The following is a 24160-nucleotide window of genomic DNA, read 5'->3' as shown; positions in this document are numbered from 1 at the left end:
AGCGAGTCAAACTGCTCCCATCACCAAGCAACAGCTTTAGTGGAGTTTCTTTCCAATTTGCCAGATTCTGAGTCGGAGAAATCGATTCGAAGCTGGCTAAAATGCCGCCCTAACTGGATTTGTGGACGCTGAAGTGCTGAGCTCCTGCAGGGCCCGGTTTTCTGCTGCTAGGTTACATCACGGCCAGGGGATGTGGGCGGTGGGAGGTAAAGAGGAACAAAGCACACTTCCTGTTGTGATGGCAGGATGGGGACGAGGCCTCGGATGGCCGCAGGGGGAACTCGGCACAGGGGTATCAGTGCCATAGTTCAGCTTCTGAAGCTCCAGAGTTGTGTGAGAGAGATGTGTATCGGCTGTGGACGCCAGGCTCAAACATGTGCTATACATACACAGAGCTAGCATTGTTTAAACAGGCAGAAAACTCACTCATTTAAGGATTATAAGGCTGAACTGCATGAAATGCTGTCAATCTACAGACCTTTAATTATCTGTTGCAATTGGAATATCTCAATAATTAACCCTGAAAGAGCCAGAGCAGCGCAAACACTACCAGATTAGAGTTCCATCTCACACTGAATACACTACAATTACTATGGTATAAATACAGCACTGCAACATACAAAAGAAAGAGTTTGACTTGAAGAATGTCACTTAACAGTTTCACAATGATTTGATCAGCTGTAGTTAGAAATGACGTAGAGCTTTTCTCCTCTAAGGGTTTATTATGCGGTCTTTGTTGCCATATTGTGGCGAACAACAGTCTTTGCTCTGCTCGATGAAAGGCTGATGGATGCCCACACTCTGTATCTCAGAAATTATAATATTCAATATAGGCACTATCCTTATAAATAAACTGCATAGTTGCAATCTAAACAACTACATTCTCACCTAAAAAAGCCTCACATAATGTTGTCCAACAGCTGCAATATTTGTCAAACTGTAGTGAGTGCTGTTACTATGGCAATATCATAAAGCTATCAGCCAATCAGATTTGAGAACCAGACAGAACTGTAGGATAATTGCCAATCTTTGCACATGTGCAGAAGCTGGAGCAAACTAGAAATTTAAACTAGAACGTAATCAGAACACGTAAAGAAAATACTTGCCCAATTCGATGCAATTGCACATTTTAAACAGAGATGGCGCCAAAGAGGTCAAACTAATGAACTATACAGTAACTGAAATACATTGGTCACAAATGAAGATAGGTTTTCGTACATAAACATAATACCGGTGTTATACAACGTTATTTGTCCTGTACTTTAGAATGTGTCCTGTCAAATTATTATTATTATTATTATTATTATTATTATTATTATTATTATTATTATTATTATTATTATTATTATTATTATTTTATTTATTTATTTTTCATTTATTTTTTTTTTTTAACAAAAAATTAAAGTGCCACCCAGAGGGGGATCTCAGCACAGTGGTATCAGTATCATAGTTCAGCTTTTAAAACTGTGTGAGTGTGTGAGCGAGACTCGTATCATGTATAAAGGGAGGTAGCATTGTTTAAAGACAGAAAACACACAGCGATAAAACACAGAAATGCATAGCTGCCTCCGCCTGGAGTGCCTGTGGGGTGCAGTGGGAGGATAAGGAGAGGCAGGGGAACCGGGCGCAGCGTGTGGGCGTCTTGAAGAGCAGCCCGCTACATTAGCAATAAAGCTCCATGTAATTAGCATGTCTTTGCTTGATAATTAGCGTTGTTGGGAGAGAGGCAGTGAGAGTCTTGCCCAGCCTCTTTAGCTCTGTTTAGAAAAGGCTACAGGCTCGTCTACCGTTTCTTTTTCTGCTTCCGTCCATTTTTATCTCCGCTTTCGTTGGTCAAGTGATTCTTTCGTTCATGTGCCTTTTCAGGTTGACATTAGTGTGAAGAAAAAACTGAGATGCACAAATTGATCAGGCAGAATTTAGAAATACAGATGTTTTTCTTCCAAATATGTGATCGACAAATGTGTTTTTTGTTTGTTTGTTTGTTTGTTTGTTTGTTTGTTTGTTTGTTTGTTTGTTTGTTTGTTTGTTTGTTTGATTGATTTTATTTGGACGATCTTTCGGTTTTAGCATACATGCTACACTGCAAAGATTTTGTACTTTGAAGTATGCAAACGGAGTGTCAACAGAGGCCACAGACACAGCACAGAATTACTAGCGGACTAGCAGCACAAATCTACAAATATAACATCAATTTACACATTTTAAGCAACTTCCATTTAATGAATATTGACATTTGTTTATTTCATGCTTCTGTAAATTATTCAGCATGAAAAAAAAACGGATTGCGCCAGTGTTTGGGACAGCTCATGTTTAGCTGATCGCTTGAGGGTGATCGCTTGCTGTAAGTGTATTAAAAATTCTGAAAAACAAAATAGCATGTTTGTTCATTTTATCAGTAAAAATGACTAGAAAACATGGCTTTATTTTAACTAATACAGTTTTTTTTATATTTTATAATCATTCTTTTATGGTGAAAACAAAATAATCTCCTTTATAACCGAATTACACTATTTTATTTTTTATTTTATTTTTTATTTTTTGCTGTGTAGCTCTGCAATAAAAGGTTACATCAAATTAGAAACTACAATCTTTATGTTAAAGACATTTGCATCCAACTGTCTCCAGCATCCTCTCCTCTCAGATAGGATGGTGGGCCAAATCAAAGATTACAATGGGCCAACTTTTGTCTGCAGGCCCTACTTTGGGCATCTCTGGTTTACAAAAACCTACCAGCAGAAACATAAATAAGCAGGATGAACTGTTCCTGATGTGTGAAATACTGGAACAAATTAAAAAACTTGATCTGAAAAAATCAATATCAATTCATTACTAATAAAACATAAACAGATAGACGTTGTGGTAAATTAGGATTTTTCCAGATGTAAAGAAGTTTCTGGACAAAATAATCTGATTTAATTTGTTATCTCACAGATCAGAGTGTCAATATATTCCTAATTTACTTGACTTGGAAACTAAAAGGCTAAACAATGAAATCTCCATTTGCATTTAGCGTACACATATAATCTCATTACAAATCTTCCTATGCCGTATTATCTAAGGCTAGACATAGGTGGGAAGGTCCAGATGATTATACCTTAAATCATGAAGAAAGAACAAATTAGGAGTGCTTGTGTGAGGTTAAATGATTTAGTTTTTGATTAGCAGGGGGAAAGCATAACAACATGGTTTAGTTGTCAGAATGCTCTCTTCTGTTGGCACAGTTACAATGCAATGTTTATTTGGCAGAAGATTAAAAACTTAAACGGGCATAGATTTCCCATAATGCACTGTGCCAGACAAGTTTTCCCAGCATGTGTGGAGCTCAGCTGAGCTGGTTTTGTTTGGATCAGTTATACTGATACAAATTGCCTGTGTAATAATAAAAGGCATTAATATTTAATTATAAATACAATTTTAATGAGATAAAAATATATAATGTGTTTTTGTGTATGTGCAGTTGAAGGCAAAATTATTAGCCCTTAGTCCTGTAAACTTTTAAATGATTTTTGTAAATATTTAATGTATTTTTGATTATAACAAATTTATTTTGTCTTTGTCATGATAACAGTACATAAAATTTTATTTTACTAGTAATGTAGTATTATTTAGATATAAATATTCAGCTTAAAGTGCAATTTAAAGGCTTAACTATGTTAAATAGGTTAACTAGGCAAGTTATTGCCTAGTTATAAGTAATTTGGCAAGTCATTGGAAAACAATTGTTTGTTTGAAACCTCTTAAAGAAGCTGATAATATTGACCTGCTTTATTTATTTATTTATTTATTTATTTATTTATTTATTTATTTATTTATTTATTTGTTTGTTTGTTTGTTTGTTTGTTTGATATTATTATTTGTTAATTTTTGTTTGTTTTGTTTTGTTTTATTTATTTATTTATTTATTTATTTATTTATTTATTTATGTTTATTTTTATTTATTTATTTTCTTAAAAATAAATAAAAGTGATTTTATTCCATCCAAATGAAAAGAAATTTCTCCAGAAAGAGACTTTCTCCCGAACAGAAATAGGAAATACTGTGAAAATGTATTTGTTCTGTTAAAAATCACTTAAAAGATATATGTATTTTACATGAGGCTAAATTATTGTTGCTCTCAACTGTTTAAATAGTCAGTCATGTAATATAGTGTATTACAAAAAAAAATCTATTATGCTATTGTAAGATACTGAGATACAAAGAACCCCATGAAATATAAGAATCCTGTTGTTGTTGTTGTTGCTGCTGCTGCTTGCCGTACACACATCAACACATAATCACATGGCGCAGCCGTGTGAACCGCACACAAACACTTGAGATAAAGTTTGCCAAACCAAACCCATCGTAGATCAGCTTTATCCCTACATCCACCTTTTAATCTTCTGTAACCGTCCAACAACTTCTGAATAAATCGGCAATAGAAAGAAGTGTGGAGACAAACTCAAAGAGGGAGAGAGAGAGAGAAAGAGGGAGAGAGAGGGAGGGAGGCTGGTGATTATTTCCAAAGGTCACGCTGTTAATGACTACCTGCTTGGTTAATGAGATTCGGCAAAGCTCCCTCACGATGTTTCACCCTCATATGTGTTGCCGTGTGCCGAGACGTGTGAGGAGCGTCAGCCTTCTCTCAACTCGCATCTGTTTAAAGTAGAAGGAGGAAAAAAAAGAAACGAGGATCAACACAGGTTCATTAAACATCTTGGAGAGAATGCTTAATGTGGACTAGGTACACTAATTAACTGCATTTCATTTTCATTTCTCTTCAAAGTGGCAGTAAAGAGTTAATTAAAAGATATTTTCCTCTTAAGGACTTTAGCAGGCGAATATTCCCGCAGTCGTCTTTTTGAAAAGACTTTTTCTTTCTTACTAGTTTTGAGTAATCGGAGATCAGAGAGAACATTAGCCCGAAGCGTTTTTCTCTCTCTCTCTCTCTCAGTGCTGGGACTCAATGACCATCTATTTAACTTACAAAAGGACCGCTATGACATAACACACTGACAGAACTGTGTCCTCTTACAAACAAACATACATCTGATAGAGGGAAATATTTGTGTACCACCATAATCTATCACCGCACACACATGCATACTATTAATGGCTCACGCAAAGAGTCAATAACTTTATGGTAATTAAACTGACTGATGTTCGGGCTCTTTTTTTATCAGAAGAGGCTTTGTCTGGTTAAGCAAATAAACCTCGTGACATACAGAATCAACAGAGGAGATGAACTGTGTGTCACTAACAGGATGTATAGTGCATGTTAAGGGAGGCTTTATGATTCTTACAGTTTGTGAAACACTTGATTGCTTCAACACTTTTTGGTAGCTTTTAATATGTGCGATCTATAAAAGGTTTAATTTGCATAAATCCGAGGCATGTTTCATGGTGACATAGTTTCAACATGGAGCACAATGCTACATCAGCACATTTACTGTAGCGTCTGGTTATGATGGATTGTTGGTGCTTAAAGAATAAGATGCAAGTCTGAGATATTGCATCTAAAAGTGGTGCAACTTTTATTTATTTATTTTTATTTTATTTATTTATTTATTTTTTTTGTGGATGTTATTCATGTAATATAATGCATTATACTAATATTATGAAAGGGCTAATAGTAACTGCGTATATGTGTTTGCAAATAATTATGATAATACTAAATGGATTACATATATGTAAATGTCAATAGACTACATCCAGTAGTTTGGATTACTTATTGGATTGATATATCTACTGCCATTCTTGCAGTAATTATTCATACCTTTATTTTCCTTCGGCTTAGTCCCTTTATTTATCAGGGGTTGCCACAGCAGAATGAACTGCCAACTTTTCCGGCATGTTTTACACAGTGGATGCCCATCCAGCTGCAACCCAGTACTGGGAAGCACCTATACACATTCATTTGCAGACATATAGCCAATTTAGTTGATTCAATTTACCTATAGCGCATGTCTTTGGACTTGGGGGAAACTAGAGCATGCAAAGGATGAGGATCCACACAGAAATGCCAACTGACCCAGCCGGGGCTCAAACCAGTGACCTTCTTGCTGTGAGGCCACAGTGCTAACCACTGAGCCACTGTGTCACCGAAATGGTAAATAATGAAATCCATAACTGTGTTTTCAAATATTTATGATAATACTGAATGGATTACAAATATGTAAATATCTATTGGCTACATCCAGTAATTTGGATTACATATTGGATTGATATATCTACTACCATTCTTGTAGTTATCATTCGTTCATTCATTTATTTTCTTTTCGGCTTAGTCCCTTTATTAATCTGGGGTCGCCACAGGGGAATGAACCAGCAACTTATCCAGAATATGTTCTACGCAGCAGATGCCCTTCTAGCTGCAACCCAATACTGGGAAAACTGGGAAATTAAAATAATTTATTATTATTATTATTTTTTTTTATATATATATATATTTTCAGAAATTCATTTTAATTTTCTAATCATGGTTAAATTTACAGTTAAATGTTTCCGAAGATTTTTATTCCAACTGAATATAGTTTTAGGAACTATCCAAGTCATAAATGAATCCTGATGTATTGTTTTCCACAACAAAAAATACTATTTATTATAATAGTAAAAATCAGCAAATATGTAAATACATGTATGTAATTTGTAAATTAATGACATTGCCAATTAATGACAATGACATTACCAATAAGTTGTATTGGTAACACTTTATTTTGATGGACCTTATAGCATATTTTGTTGACTAAAAGTTGCAACTACATGCCAATTACTTGCTACTCTTTTGAGTATTAGTAGACTGTCTGCTTTAAACCTGTTGAAATGCTCTTTCAACAGACATTGAACATTAAAAAAGTACATGTCAACTTACACTAACACTAACCTGAACCATGTAGATAAAATGCTACTTAAATTCTACAAAATGCATTAAAGGTACCAAATGATAGTATTTTAAAATCTATTAAAGTAAAGATGTATTACTTTTTTAATGTATTTCTGTATAACAAATGCAGCTTTGTAGAGCATTTCTTTCAAAAACTTTTCCCAAAAATCCAAAATATTTTAACCCTAGTGTATGTATGTGTACATATAGAGTTAATTAATATATATTTAAAATATACAATTATTGCAGAATGCTTTTAGTTTCTTTTTTAAGTCTTCAAATATTAAACTAGTTTTAGACAGCAGTGACATTTTTAGTTTGATGGCCACAAGTACAAATCAACAGCTATCAATCCAAAATCAAACAAAAAGTGTTCAGGAGTGGCTTAATTAATGTGTGTCGGTGCTCTTTGGGTAAGGGATTCATCAAAATAATCAGCAAAAGTCAGTCCAAGGCACTCAAAATTGTGTAAAAACAAATAAAAAATAATACAAAGCCTTTACTGGTTTGGCTAGTCCATAAAACTGCACCTAAGCATTTTGGCAAACACTTGCCTTCATCAGGGTAACCAAACAGATATTAGTTTGATAATAAAACTAATTATTGACAGCTAATTATACCATGTTTTTAATAATAAATACGTATGAAAACCTGGAGTAACTCCAGCATTGAACAAATTTCAAAATCTAATTTTCATTTTCCTTCAGGGTGTCTGCAGTTTTTGTACAAATCATGAACTTGATGACACAAAAGTGAAAATTAGACTAACCTTTATTGCATGGAATTATATTTTTTGAGCATTTAAAAATATGTAAAAATAACAAATTAATTTAAAAAAAACAGAAGATTCAACTAGGGATCTGCTTAAAAAAGTGTCTAGAACTACTGGAGGACAGGACCAAATATGCACATGTACATAGTGTTTCTTTTCAAAGTGACTTCACTAAATTTCAGTAGATCTGCTTGAATGGGCCAACTTGGCAGTGTTCTTATCTGACACACAAATTCTTTCAAAACTGTAAGCTGAAACGTTTCATTTTTATCACACCGCCGTCATACATTTAAACACAGATCCCCGACATGGCGAAAACTCCCTACAAAATGTGGCACGTGTGTGAGACCTCTCTCCAGCCTTCACAGCAGACCTCATCCGTCACTAAAGCGAAAAGCAGCCCCCGTCCTGAGCCTGTTGACCCCGCAGCCTCAGAACAACTTGTTGAACTTCAGCCACATGGCAGCTGGATGTGGACGAGAGCATTTATTTGTTCTGCCTCTCATTCTCTTTCCCTCTTTTTCTCTCTCGTGTTTTCTCTACACTTCCCTCTGATTGGAAACAGCTGCAAAGCGTCCAACGGCAACACTTTTAAAAACCAGTGCATTTCAGATGAGTCCAAATTAGCAGCCCCCTCCCTTTCCCCCTTCCTCCCTCCATTTGTGTGTGCGTGTGTGATGTGGGACTGTGTGTGAGGTTTTTTTTTAGTATCCTTCCCCTAATAAATGTCTCAAAAAAAATGGTAGTGGGCTAAAAATAGTGCAGTGTGTTGCTATATTTAGCACTTGGCTTATTGCGCTGGCGAGGCGAATGGAGAAGAATAGGCGTGGAGAGGCAGGGTGAGTAAGCAAGACTCTGTTCATTCAACGGCTCATTGAACCGCTGCCCTTGGACTGTGCCCCCCGCCCCCCCTAACCACCAGACCTGGGGGTGCCAACTAACATTTGATCCACGGGATAAAAGATTTATTTATTATTTATTTGCTTAGGAAGTCTCTGAAGAGCGTTTCATGCGTAGTTTAACAGAACAGAGTGGCCTTTCAAGTGCTTAGCACATCCATACATACTCTTAAGCATATTTAGGTTTTAAGGAATGGCTTGGAAATTTTTTTTGTAATTATATCTGATAATCGCAGTGAGGAAGTAAGCTGATTCTGGTTCATTTGGCACTATTGTGTATTACAATTATAAATGTCCACATTGCCTTTTGTTAAAGTGACATTTCACCCAAATGTTTAATTCAATCATCATTTGATCAACCTTCACTACTTTAAAATGTGGTCCACTCATTGACTTACATAGTAGGGCTGCACGATATTAAAAAATTCTAGCATTGCGATGTTTTTTTATTTTATTTTCATTCCGCTGTGGTGACCTCTAATGAATAAAGAGAATGAGCTGAAGGAAAATGAATGAATGAATATTGTGATATGAAAACAATTTCACCAGATTTCTATATGCAAATGTGTAGTATTTTCATGCAAACATATAAATACAATAAAAAAAAAATGATACAATTGAAATGACGTTTATAAATAATTCAATAAAATGAATCGTTGTTAAGGTCACAAATGGTACTATTTCAAATGCCTGAATGCTGTTAAAGTCATTATATAATCAGAGGCAACAAAAGCACATGCAAATGATCAATTCTAACACAAACACAACATTGCATATATCCTGCGATGAGTATTGCAAATTATCACATTGCAATATCGATATATTGTGCAACCCTAATACATAGTATTTTGTTCCCCTAGTATGGTAGTCAGTTGGTGCCAGCCGTTTTTTTCTATAGTTTCATGAGTAGTGTCATTGCACTTCAGACATCCTGAGATTAAGCCCCAGTTCACAAATCTTTCTCAATATCCCAGTATGTACTCTTCTGATATTCTCCATTAGAAATTACTTATTTACTTACTTGCTTCCAAGGCCGAAGTTGATACTTAGCCACACCATGTTGGTGTTTCGTAACATCTCCTTAAAAATGAGGAGCACCTGGAGAAAACCCACGCCAACGTGGGGATAACACACAAACTCCACACAGAAACCCCAACTAGCCCAGCAGGGACCCAAACCAGCTGCCTCCTTGCTGTGAGGTGACTGTGTTGTGCTGTCAGAAATTGTAGGGTCGAATGTGTTTGTTTTTATTTACCTTTTTATTGGTAGAACCCTCATGTCAATAAGCACATTATTAGAGAAAAGAAGAGATTTGGACGTTTTTATTTACAAGTTTTAATCTGCAAAAGTTTTTAGGGCACATGAAAAAAATGACAACATGCATGGATAAATGTTTTATAATAAATAGTACATTAATTCCACAAAAACTTTTAAAAAGTTTTATTTTGTTTTCATTTCATGTTGACTTTAAGTGGGTGTTTAACACAACACTGATTTCAACTCACATCTGATTTGAGCTCAAAACTGAAAACTGCTTAATATTGTTAGGCCATTTATTTATATGTAAACTGATTTTTTGGGGACTAACGCAAACTTTTAAAAACTACGCAGTAACAATATAATTTTGCAAGTACACTGTTTAAATAGATATGATCAATTAGTCCTGATTCTTATGTTTTTTTAGTTCATTGTAACATATTAATTCAAGTTCTACCTTGAGTTAATCCAAGTTCTGACTAAATTCTAAAGCATGTTCTAACTTAATTTTATAATTCACGCAAACTGTTTTAAGTAAGTTTAACATAATATAAGTTCAATGGACTCTTTGGGTTAATTTAATTCAGCTTAAAAAACTAAGGCAACTGGTATTTTTACAATGTACAAATGGATGCAAGTGAGTTGATCATAAGTTGAAACTGATGTAACAACTCTTAAATCAGTGCAACGCATGACATCAGCGCTTAAGATACAAAGAAACAAGACTGTCCTCTCTGGCCGCCCCTTGTTCTGCCAGTGAAAAAACGAGCGATCTATTTCTGTCTGTGGGTGTAGATGGCAGTGTCCCCTCCCACAGGGCCCGAAGGGTGTGGAAACACAAGGTCATGCCAAAGAGGTCAGGTGCCTGCGCATTGTTCCTCAAAACCCTCTGCCCCTTCCTGTAATGCAGCTGCATGATAAGAACCCCTACAGACAAAGGCTGATAACTGATGTCTGTGCGTGTGCGTATGTGTGTGTTCAAAAATCAAGAATTTAGGCTCTTTGAACATAATGTGTGTGCGCACACATGTGTTAGGTGTCCTTCAGTCTCTCTAGAAATAAAACAAGACATAGAGACATAACCAGCGCATTTCAAATGAAAAGATGGCGATGGTATAAGCACCCCTTTATTTAGCTTGACTGAGTGTCATTGTACGCATGTATGGGATGCTCCATTAGGTCATATGAATGACTCGTCTGTCTGTCTTACTAACAGCCGTGGAGGGAGAAGATGAGATGACACGCTTTACGGTCATGTACCAGAAGCTGAAAAACATGGCACAAATGTTCAATAGAGTGGCATTATTGAGCAGGACACAAACATATCATGTTTTTCTAGTTTTTCGTCCTGAAGGACAATGTTTCCTTGAGTAACAGCTGTAGTCTTCAGAACAGCTATGTTGATATTGTTTTTTTTGTTGTTGTTTTTTTTCTTCTTTGAACTGCACTTTATTTGTTACATCACGTTATTCCTTTGTATTGGCAATGGGTTTAATTTTAGAAGTGCCTAAATATAGAGGATTTTAAGTGGATTTGGATTTTCTCAGTCTTCATCCATTCCAGGCTGTAATTAGACACTCAAGGTATAATATTACATATCCATTACTTACTGTAATCATGAGAAATCAAATTTTCCTTGATCGGTTGAGATAGAAGAGTTCATTGTGTCATGAAAACACACTGCAACTGTTAGAGCTGAAAGCTTTTCAATGAAAAAAATTGATAGATGTATATACGGAACAACAAAGAAAGCGGCATAATGTAATAGTTGCTGAAAGTCATTCAAAATAATGATACTTATGTTCAAATATGCTGCAATTATTAGTGAAAAAAAATGTTAACAGTTTAGTTTAAGTACTAATTCCCACTGTTAACTGGCTTATTATATGATTATTATTATCATGTTTTTCAATACTTAGGATCTAATTTTACATCCTTAATACCTAAACTCAACTAGCTTACTTACTAATAAAATAAACAGCGAATGAATATTGATTGAGCTAAAAGTCTTTGTTAATGGTTTGTTAATAGCAAGAATTGTACTTTAAAATAAAGTGTGGCTGTATTTCTTTAAATAGCTTTTACTCATCTTTATTTCTGTAGCCCTTTTACTATGTAGATTTTGTCAAAGCAGTTTAACATAGAAGTTCTAGTTAACTAAAACTGTGTCAGTCCAGTTTTCAGAGTTGAAGTTCAGTTCAGTTCAGTTCAGTTCAGTGTGGTTTAATTTTCAGTGCTGAAAGTCCAAACACTGAAGAGCAAACCCAATCGATGCGCTGCTCTACAAGTTCCAAACCAAGCGGCGACTGTGACGAGGAACAAACTTCACTAATTGACAAAAATGAAGGAAAAAAGGCTCAACGTTAAAACTGCTCAGGATACGGGCTGGTCTAAGATTATGGAGACCTCTAGATAATGAAAAAACAGGCTAACATAAGCGTACTGTTCAAAATATAATGTTCAAATTATAATGTATTTTGAAAAGTGTTTCTGGCTTCGGTTGCCCTAATTGGATTCCTTTTGAGGATTTGGATTTCATTCATTCATTCATTCATTTATTTTCTTTTCGGCTTTGTTTCTTTATTAATCCGGGGTCGCCACAGCAGAATAAACCGCCAACTTATCCACCACGTTTTACGCAGCTGCAACCCATTACTGGGAAACATCCATACACACTCATTCAAACTCATACATTACGGACAATTTAGCCTACCCAATTCACCTGTACTGCATGTCTTTAGACTGTGGGGGAAACCGGAGCACCCGGAGGGAAACAATGCGAATGCAGGGAGAACATGCAAACTCCAGACAGAAACGCCAACTGACCAGGCCGAGGCTCGAACCAGCGACCTTCTTGTTGTGAGGCGACAGCACTACCTACTGCGCCACTGCATCGCCCTTGGATTTGGATTTTAGTATATAATAATAATCACCTGGTGCCATGTTGCGGATTTCGCTGAGTGAAAATCACAAAATGGATGAGGCTTTATACTTGATGCATTTGCCGTTGTGATATTCTTTAACACGACAGGGGGTGGTCAAAAAAGAAAGCGACCTTAAAATCAGATGGTTAAACAGAGAAGTAGGAAGTTTCCAGAACTATGTTATAACATTTAATATCGTTAAAGTTTTTTAAACTAACAATTTTTATTATTTATTTTAATGATTATAAAGATTTTTATAACCATTTAAAAAAAATTAAATCAAACTTTGATGCACCACTTACTTTCATTCATCTTAGACAGTTCTACCTATTAAAGTTAAATATCAATGACAACAGAACATGGGTACCTCTCCAAATATTTTGGCAAAGGCAAGAATAAAAAAAAGAAAAAAAAAGAAATACACTTACTAAAATATAGTAACGTTTGTAACATGATAGGTTCAAATATTCTTTTCCAGTTATCAAAGAAATAATTTGCTACTTCTTTTTAGTTTTGTATCGATTAAATTGATTTAAAATGAAAATTGTAACATATATATCAGTGTAAAACCTATGAACGGTGGAAAAAAAAAATTCTTTAATTGTGTATTAAAACCCCATGGGTCTCCACTTTTGCCTCTATTTTTGGTTTTAACAAGCTTATCCCTCAAGTTTTTCTAAAAATTTTAACAAAAACCCTGTTTTTCCAAGGCTGTTGCAATTTCTAGCCAAGAATTATTGGTCATCTGGTTATTCCTATGCATGAACGGATCATAAAGGTGTCTGTACAGTTGTACCTGTTTCAGACAAAATCTCTTCAAAGTAAATCATATTCAACTCAAATTAAATCTGGCACCAATCAAACTGTTTGCTCGAGTCTCTTAAAAATTAAATGTGCTCCACCAGCCAAAAGCATGTCACGCGCACCCAAAGTGAACCTCTGCAAACAGTATGATGACCTCACAATTGCACACTCAAGTGAACTAGTGAATCTTTGTGTAATCGCCCTTAAGGCTGATTTATATGCAAACCAATGTGCATGACATGTTAGCGTTAATTAACTATTGCAACAAAAATAAATCAAATAATTTTAAATATATATTTACCAGTACAGGGTTGCAGCTGAAAGGGCATCCACTGTGTAGAACATATGTTGGATAAGTTGGTGGTTTGCTCCGCTGCTGTGACCTCTAAGTAATAATGTGACTTAAGTCGAAGAAAAAATGAATGAATTAAAAAAAATCTAATATTACCTTTCTATGGAATGGAGGTAACCATACGGTTTTATTTCTTTGATGCTTGATTACAGTGTAGAAGGGGGAAGGGCACAAATTTGTGGCTCAAAGTACACAAATTACAGTAAAGTAGCTGGTTTTAGGAGGTAAGAGATGCCCACTTCCAAAGGCTGATGGTTTACATCAAAGACGGACGGTCTTCTATGATGCACCAGCTCACACTACTATTATACCGTATGCATCCACACACAGACAGCCACATATGGAGGCCACGTCTCATGTCATCTGCATTCGTGTCTCAAAACACTGTCGTAGCATGTTCAAACCACACTTAATGAAACGGTGGCTTCCCTGCTTTCTCTCCACCCATATGCTTCCAATAAGGTCAAGACAGACTGGCTCTCTCCCCGAAAGATCTGTTCAACGGGAGCTCTGCGGTCCCCCCCTCCCTCCAAATGTACCATATCAAAAGCCCAGAGTTTTAGCGAGGCCATATGCAGAGTGATTTCGAATGGTGTGCGTGTCTGTCGTTGACCTCCATTCACTCTGTTGAAGCAAGAAGTGCGTACGACCATTCACAGTAATGAACTCTAACTCACACACATGGTGGAGGCGTGACTGGCGAGGTGCATGAAGTCATCTTTGCTGGCCTAATGGGACCACCTTGGAGTTCGCGGCTTTGTTGCGGATCTGCGTAAGAGAGAAAAAAAAGTGGAAAAAAAACACTTGGACATGTGCTGAGCAAGGGGAGAGCCACTGAGCTGCCAAAATAGAACTCTGTGTGAAATTATGGCTTCTTTTGTGAACCGCTAACGGGAGCTAATGAAAGCGAATGTAGATGTCCCGCCTGGACCCCCTAGTAACAGGGAAAAGTTTGATTTTTAGTGCACTTTTTTCTAATTTTCCAGTTGACTTTTCACTCAAGTATTGTTACATGGAAAAATTATATTATGTTGCTTTTTAGACATTTTGTGGACAATCTATCTATTGAGAAGCGTCAAGTGAGTGGCACTAAAAAACATGCTTACTTTCTGAGAAACATATAAATTAAAAAGGAATGGGTCACTCAAAAAGTGAAAATTATGTTATTAATTACTCCCTCTCATGTCATTCTAGTCCTTTGTTTTGTATGAAACACATCTTAAAATATTTAGATGAATTCCATGAGCTCCAATAAAGCAATGGTCATGAGACATCCATTGCCCATTAAATACATAAATACATTTCATTCATTCATTTTCCTTTGGTTTATTCCTTTATTTACCAGTGGTCACCACAGCGGAATGAACCGCCTACTACTCTGGCATATGTTTTATGCACCGGGTGCCTTTCCAACTGCACCCCAGTACCAGTAAATACTCATACTTTCAAATTTACACACACACACACACTCAGACTACAGCCAATTATTTTACCCAATTCACCTATAATGCATGTGTTTGGACTTTGGGGGAAAGCAGAGCACCCCAGGACACCCATGCAAACTCCACACAAAAACACCAGCTAGCCCAGCCGGGACTTGAACAAGTGACCTTCGTGCTGTAAGGCATCAGTGCTAACCACTGAGCCACCGTTTTTTCATAAATAAATAAAAAAAGTTAACTTTTAAACATGTGACTTCAGTTGTTCAACTATAATCATATAAAACTCTGGGATTAAATGTTTAGCACTAAAGAACTGTAAATCACAGTTTCAGTTTTCCAGTTTTAGTTTCCTTTATTTTTTTTCCTTTATTTTAAAACATCACAATAAATTGTAATGCAGAACGAAATTACGTTGCATCAGAATGAACAAGAAGATAAAAATAACATCAAACACTATAAAAATGTAACATAATACATAAGCTTTTTTAATTTCACAAATATATAAAAATAGAGTTAAATAAAATAAAACCCAACTGAAAAAAACACTTGTTTCTTTTATTTAAAATATCTTCATTTGTGTTATGAGTAATTAATTTCATAATTTAAATTTTTTTGGGTGAACTAATCCTAAAAGACTATAGCAATAGTGTATTGTATGGCCATATGGAAACTAATGTAAATCATGTAATGTTAAACTTTAAGTTGTTTCTCTCAAGAGAGGAACACAATTGTTAGATACTGTAAAGGTAGAATCTCAATAAATGTGTGACCAATTAATAAGTTGGCGAATTCGCTTGTAAAGTAGAGACATATGGAATACAGTTTCTGGGTCCAATCATTCAAATCACACATCAAAAGTGTATAAATTAATATTTTATATAAAATCGTGCTGTATGCATCAGTCTCTGGACTTGCTGCATCACAGACATCAGTATTTTAACAATTTATTAACAAAATGAATAGATTTCTGGCCATCACATATTAGCATGTATATTGCGATCACGATTTTTCTAAAGTATTAAAGCCCTTTGTAAACATGTATTTGACACCATACTGTCAGTGAGCACCGTCTTTCGGATGATAAACCAAGGTTCTGACTCTCTGTGGTCATTAAAAATCCCATGGCACTTTTCGTAAAGAGCAGGGGTGTAACCCCAGTGTCCTGGCCAAAGTCCCTTCATCAGCCCCTACCCATCATGGCCTCCCCAACATCCCCATCCACCGAATTGGCTCTATCACTGTCTCTCCACTCCACCAGTAGCTGGTGTGTGATGAGCCCACTGGCGTTGTTGTCCTGTGGCTGCTGTCGCATCATTCAAGTGGATGCTGCACATTGGTGGTGGAGTGGAGAGACAGCCCTCATGATTGCAAACGACTAGATGTAATAAATTTGTTATATGAATACACACATTACATATAAAAGCTTCTTCAGGAACGTCTGGGCTTGATGCATGCCAAACTGCACATAAGTTGGACCAACCGCCTTGCAGAGAATTCAAAATGTAGGGGTTTTCTGCAGTGCAGAGTAAAACAGAAATTGTATCTATTTAGTAGATTAGCTCTGATCGGAGGATTTAAACTCTTTACATCTGGCAACCCCAAGCATGAAAGCTTGTTGAGGCTTGTTGCCAGTGCAAGATTACGGAAATGTCAAATATTTTCAGGATTAATAACCAACAGGCCGATGATTACACTTAGTCAAAAGAAGCCGAATTAATGATAAGGATTACAATACGGTCAATCAAGCACTCCTACATAGCTTTTAAAAACAAGAAAGAAGACTTGAATTTTTGTATTTGTTGTCATATAAATAAAGCATGTCCAATAGACTCATATCCAATGGCTGAATCAAACCAGTCCTCGCCATTCCACAACCGGAAAGTAAACCATGAGGTCTGTCTGGGTCAGAATCACTCATCAGTCTGGCCTGGTTTTAACTACATGTCTAAATGAGCACTGGACACTGTTCAGATTTTTTTTTTTTAATAAAAAAGAGGCCAGAGTAAAATGATCAGTAGTGAGGACAGTTGGGAATCATCTTTGGCTACTCGAGCTAGAGTTTTTCTGGCTTGATTACAGCACCATAGTTGATATCGGTCCATTATTTAGGCTTCAGCCTGTAGAGGAGGTCTGACAGAAGGAGCCAGGAGAGACGAGAAGTATGAAGGAGTTTAATTAGGAGCATACCATCGAAGGAGACATTCCTTCCCACTCTTTTCCCTTTCCTTGTCTCCACCGATTCGTGATTCTCAGAAGCCTCTCATCACTCCGCAGCTTTCTATCGACTTTCTCCGTGCGCTTTAGCTTTTTATCAACCCCCCCTCACACCCATCTGACCACTTCGCACTTTGTTCGATTGATTAGTTCTCATCGATAGTGTTTTGGAAGGACGATCATGCAGCTTTCATCTTGCGGAGCTATTAAGACATCAGAATGTTCTCGCTGTTTGGTCCAAGTACAGGGTGTTTGTTGACGACTGTATCTTATTTTTAGACCGACAAACTGGAAGCTTGAATGTTGCCGTTGCTTCCTGGGAAATCAATTGCATTGGCTGTGTGTTTTGCTTCTCTTCAGAAATGGAGAGCACGAGAGTGATTATGAGTCATTATAAACCCTACGGAAAGAAAAGTTACTAATGGGATCTCTTTAAAGGCTGCATCTTGTAGACAGCAATGACATTAGATGGAACATAAATAGCGGTGCTTTCTTATAGATTCCTCTCCTACGTTAGAGGAAAAAGAGATCTGCTTCTGTTTCTACATTCTTATGCATGTGAGGAACCATATATAGAAACTTGACATTGATTGCAGTATATTTTATTTATTTTCAGTTCTATTTATTATTATTATTTTTCTATGTAGATATTATTGTACACTACCGTTTAAATGTTTGGGGTCAGTAGGGTTTTTAAATCTTTTAAAATAAGGTTATCTTGCTCACTAAGGCTGCCTTTTATTTTTCAAAAATACAGTACAAGTTGTGAAATGTTATTGCACTATAAATAACTGTTCATAAGTAGTTTATAATTTAATTTAATAATTTATTCCAGTGATTTTAAAGATGAATTTTTAGCTTCATTACTCATAGTTTTAAGAGTCACATGATTTTTTAGAAATCATTGTAATATGAAATATTTTATTGCTATTATTATTATTATTATTATTATTATTATTATTATTATTATTATTATTATTATTATTATTATTATTATTATTATTATTATTATTATTAATGATAATAGTAATAAAAGCAATAATGACTGGAGTAATAATTATATTTGAAACTACATACAATAAGAAATCATTTATTTAAAACTTATTTAAATATTTAACAATATTTTTACATTTAATAAATGCTGCAAATAAGTTTCTTAAAAAAATATGAAATATGAATATGAAATATAAAAAAATAGATGTTAAACTGAGCAGTGCTGTATATATTATAACTTTTGTTATTATATATTTAAATTATTTATTTATTTATTTATTTAAAGTTATAAAAGTTTAAAAGGTAATAACCTTCAGAAATACTCCAAGGTTTACCCTGTAAGTGCCCTATAAAGGGTTAAGGTCTGCTCATACTGTAAGAAACCATTCAAATCTGTTGTGGCTGGTTGATCTAATTAACATACAGTAATTGATATGCAATGTAATTTAATTTAAGAGATATTTAAGAGATATGAATATGTACATTTTAAACGTGATATAGTTTGCTTTATTTTTATTTAGGCCACGTTTTATGTTATTATGTAATTCTCTAATAAAACTTTATAGTCTTTATATCGCATTAAGATAATATGTGCATTTTAAATGGCATTTCTCATTAAGTCTCAAATATTTCTTTGCAATGCCCTTAAATAAGGTCTGAGAAAAAAAATAATGATTGCCAGTAATCAAATAAAATGCAAAAAGTCTGCAATCAAAGTCACTTTATTATTAAAATTCTTCCAAGATCAACTTATCTGAGCTGTGATAATTAACTTTATAGCTCTGCAGTCTCACTGTATGTCAACAACTGTTTAATTCATGTCTATTTTTAATACATTTGAAGCTGAGAAAGGATGATATTTCAAAGAAATATAATCAAGACTTCCACTAAGCCTCCTGAGCAATGCAAGAGCAACATCTGAGCGTGTTTTTTCTCTGAGGAATCAGCAGTTTGTTTAGCCTTTTATGGCCATCTTCGGCAGACACGCTGTGATTGGCTACCTCTGCCCCCCTACAGCAGTATGTGTGTGTGTGTGAGGGCTGGTGACAGGTGTGGACCCTCTGACAGGTGCACATATCTGGAATGAGTGGCATAGCGGTGGACCTTCAGGGGGTTCACAGCAGCTTCATGCTGGGTCTTAAACTGCCGGTCTCTGCTTGAGCGCTCACTCAGCCAGCATGGCCTCCCATCAGCACACTGTACTCTGCTCTGCCGATTCACACTCTCTCTATGCTGCCTCAGATCCACGCGGCAATCTTCCCTCACCCTGATGCAAAGAAATAACCTGAGCTCTGCTAGTCAGAGTGGAACCTATCATTTAGTTAGAACCCTGCTCGTTATAAAAAAACATGGCTTTTGAAGTGCCCGGTTTGATTGGCAGCACATTTAGAGCCGTAGTAATTTAGGTATTTATCAAGTTGGTTAGTTTGTCTTTTTAATAAACGAGAGGTTTTTTTGTTATTGTATTGCTATAATTACTGCTGATATAATTCTACTTTTTAAAATAATTTTGTTTTTAAATATTGGTTATTTATTAACATTTTTAATGAGGTTTGTATGGGGATGCTACAATATTTTGTGTTTCTCTTGGGGGGGGGGCATGACATTAATACTGTATAGATTAAAAATAAAATACAAATCAAATACATTTTGAGAAGAAAGATTTATATCCGTTTGTAAAATTGTTTGATTTTTTTAATATGAAGTGATTTTGAAGTCTGGGCTGTTTCTCAGCTGTCATAATTACTGGCATATTATCACTGCCCTTTTGGACACAGAACATCAGCAGCATCAGTCTATGTATTTGCTTTAATTAATTTATTATTATTATTAATTATAAATTTAATTTACTTTTGCCTTTTTCAAAACTAAAACAATATTGATAGATAGATAGATAGATAGATAGATAGATAGATAGATAGATAGATAGATAGATAGATAGATAGATAGATAGATAGATAGATAGATAGATAGATAGATAGATAGATAGATAGATAGATAGATAGATAGATGGATAGATGGACGGACGGATGGACGGACGGACGGACAGATATATAATGGATGGATGGATGGATGGATGGATGGATGAATGGATAGAGAAGAAAGAAAGAAAGAAAGAAAGAAAGAAAGAAAGAAAGAAAGAAAGAAAGAACACACCAACACGGGACTCGAGCCAGTGACCTTCTTGCTGTGAGGCAACAGTGCTAACCCCTGAAACACCATGTCACCCCTTATATGAAAATATGCAATTTATATGTTTTTTTATTTCTTTTTTATTTTGACTCCTCTTATTTCTATTTTCCTTTATTTTTATTAGATTAAATTAGATATTTTATTATATTAAAATTTTATTTCATATATTTCCCAAACATACTAAGGGTGTGTTGATTTTTTGGGCTGTGATATCTAAACATATTGTTAAACTAATTCTAGTTTTGGTACTGTGTAGTTAAATATATATGCACAAATATATTATTGTATGCCATCCTATAGAAAAGATACATTTAAAAGAGAGATCTGTGAGGGGTGTACTCATTTATGCTGAGCACTGTATATATGTTTATTTCTTTAGTTTGTCTACTCAGTGACACTATTTGTCCAAAATTTCCATCATTTTCTATTTCAATTGCATGAAAACAACCATGCCTCCACTCATCTTCAAAGCGTTCCAATATGTATTAAAGAAAAAAGCTCTCGCTCTCCTCACAATCCCTCAACACCTAACAGAAGCGTGTCATAGCAAAGAAAAGAGGATGAGAAGCGCGTCTTCATCAAGCACTCACGTCAACAGAGTAAATTAATTATTGCGTGATTGATGCAGACAGGCAGATGAAGGCAGAGAAGGACTGTGTGTGAGCGCGAGAGCGTCACATATGTTAGCTGGTGGCTAATATCCGCTGCGCCGCACTTAAAGCCAGTTGATATAGTGGAACGCGCTTCGCTTTGATGAGACGTCTGATCCTCCATAATCATAGCAGACACTTGAAGACTTTCTGCGGCTCTGGTGCATCGTATGGCAGCGAGCCTCACGCTTTTATTCCATCTTTTCTTCTTTTTTAACCAGAAAACAGTCACGTTTCTCGCTGAATTTGCGCTATTTTTCATCACCTATAGAGGTTGGAAATGAAAATGGAAATTTGCTAACCATTTACTCACAGTCAGGTGTTTTTTTTTTTTACTTATTTGAGTTTATTTTTATACTATTGCACAAAAGAAGATATTTTTAAGAATGTAGAAAATATTTTCTTCTGGTAGGGAACAAAATACAATGAAAGTTAATGGCTACAGCTTTTCATTGTTCTTAAAATGCTTTTAAAAGATAAAAGAATGTCAAACAGGTTTAGAATAAAGGGATATTGAGTAAATAATGACAGGTTTTTCCATTTAGCTGAACTATCTCTTTAAGATGGCAGAATCTTTAATTATTGTTTGCTTTATATAGCTTTTATAACTGTTCATATGCAAAACAAGCATTTACCATTGTACGGACACTTTCTCATACTGTACATTGACTTTACTGTGAGAGAAAGATCTCATTCCTACTAAAAGGTGGCCATCAGGTGGCAGAGAGAGAAACTGCTGCTTTAATCCATCAGGAGGAGCTCAGTTCTTTCTTTGACTGCTGCGTTTACTTGTTTGCTTACACACATTTTAAGCTGTATAACATTTTTTTTCCGTTATGGTTTCTTTGGTTAGCTTTGTTGTCTTTCTGTTAATCTATTTTAAAGAGCGTGACTCTGCTGTGGTCAGTGGCAGTAGATCTGACCTTGTCTGATGAAATCACACACTGTATAGAAACGTGTCTCTTTTTGAACCCAGACTTGGTTAAATATTAATGTTTACATTTTAGGTTGGCCTTTCCTGTATGCATATCTTTGTTGTCACTTAACAACTTGCTTTAAGTTTATTTACAAGGGATATTTATGATTATTTTATACTACATAAATATGAATAACATGGTCTTAAGCAAACAGCTCAAACGCAAACAAGACACAAAAATATTCAAGAAAATATAGTATTGGCTTCATTTTTTTAATTATTAAGATTTCTTTATATTTCTGCACTACAGATTTTTAAACTGGGGTTTGATTACCTGGTTACAACATCAATATCTTCATATTAGTTTAACTTTATAGTTTTTTTTTTCCATATAACCTCAAATGATAACACAAAATATAATAAATATAATAAATAACACACACAATAATAAATTATTATAACTTAATGACACTTAATGAGTCTGAAGGAAGTTAATAAACTATAGACTAGGTAAAGACTTAATGGGACTGGAGTTATAGTTAATAGACTATAGACTAAGCTGGGGTGGCCATTACAGACATTTACCGTAAAATAACAGACCATAAATTACAGAAACTTTCCGGAAACTTAAATTTAAGAAAATGTCTGTAATTTAACGGCTATTATTTTCCCTTATTTGTTGGCAGCCTGCCGGAAAAAAAAAGTAAAATAGCGATTTTTTTTTATAGTGTGATTATCGACCTAAAGATACTGGAGGTATAGTTAATATACTATAGACTACACTGTAGCGGTCATTAAATTACAGACATTTACCATAAAATAACAGATGATAAATTACAGAAATTTACATTTGAGGAAGTTTGTCATTTACTGTATGTTATTTCATGGTTTTTAATAGACCATATAAGGTATAGTTAATAGACTATAGTCTAGTTGAGACGGGAGGTATAGTTAATGGGAAATAAAGAATTACAAAAATAGGACAGACAACTATTGCAAATAATGTGTAGTTATAATTAATTAACATATATACTGTATTCAAATGTAAAGGTTTTGGTATGTGTCTTGTGTAAGTCTTATGTGATTTCAAAGTTACTCAAAAACTTTTTTTTATCAATTTCACAATCGGTTAAGATGCTTAATGTGTTTTTGTGGAAATCGTTTATTTTTCTCTTCAAGTATTAGTTTAATTATTTGTTTGTTTGTTTGTTAGTTTTACTTCACTTTAATTTTACTGTTGCTTTTGATCAATTTAATCAACACAGGCTCATTCCAAACACGCTATGCACATTTCTGGAGATCTTCAATTATGTAGCCAGAGCTACACATGGCTGCATTGCATATTTAAATTGAACGCTATGCTATGAATGGTATGACGTCGTTTTTTCGTGCTTACCAGCTGACCGATTACCTCTGTATGGACGACTTTTCCGTTGTTACCTGCTTGTACGCTTGTAGCTAAATAACAGGGTGAGAATGTGGTAAAATCTGAAAACATGGTAAAAATCAGGCTAGGACTTTTTTTTTGAATTGCTCTTCAAAACATTTCACATTTAGAGAAGGGGTGGGCGGGTCAGTCGGTACTTTTAAAAACACTATTGGTTGGGTTTAGGGAAGGGGGTGGGTCGGTTAGTCAGTTAGTAAATGAATCAGAGGCAGCGGCAGCAGCAGCGGCAGCAGTGGGTTTACGCAAGAACAGCAGGCGCGAATGGCACTCATAAGAAAAAATTTGAGATCTTAAAAAGCATACACAGCGGCATTTGGTGGATTTGTAAAAAAACCAAAACTGCAAAAAAAAAAAAAAATATTACGTAAACTCCTGAGACATATATATATATATATATATATATATATATATATATATATATATATATATATATAT

At 35.1% G+C, this 24160-nt stretch overlaps 1 protein-coding gene across 21 annotated transcripts in view; it reads left to right on the top strand.

The window, feature by feature from the left end:
• The window catches only part of mef2cb (myocyte enhancer factor 2cb), a 127346-nt gene that overhangs the window by 72106 nt on the left and 31080 nt on the right, over nucleotides 1-24160 (top strand).

This window comes from Danio rerio, chromosome 5 (genome assembly GCF_049306965.1).
Source record: "Danio rerio strain Tuebingen ecotype United States chromosome 5, GRCz12tu, whole genome shotgun sequence".
NCBI classification, from domain to species: domain Eukaryota; kingdom Metazoa; phylum Chordata; class Actinopteri; order Cypriniformes; family Danionidae; genus Danio; species Danio rerio.
Note: the sequence above shows the minus strand (reverse complement) of the source record. Positions and strands in the feature narration are given on the sequence as shown.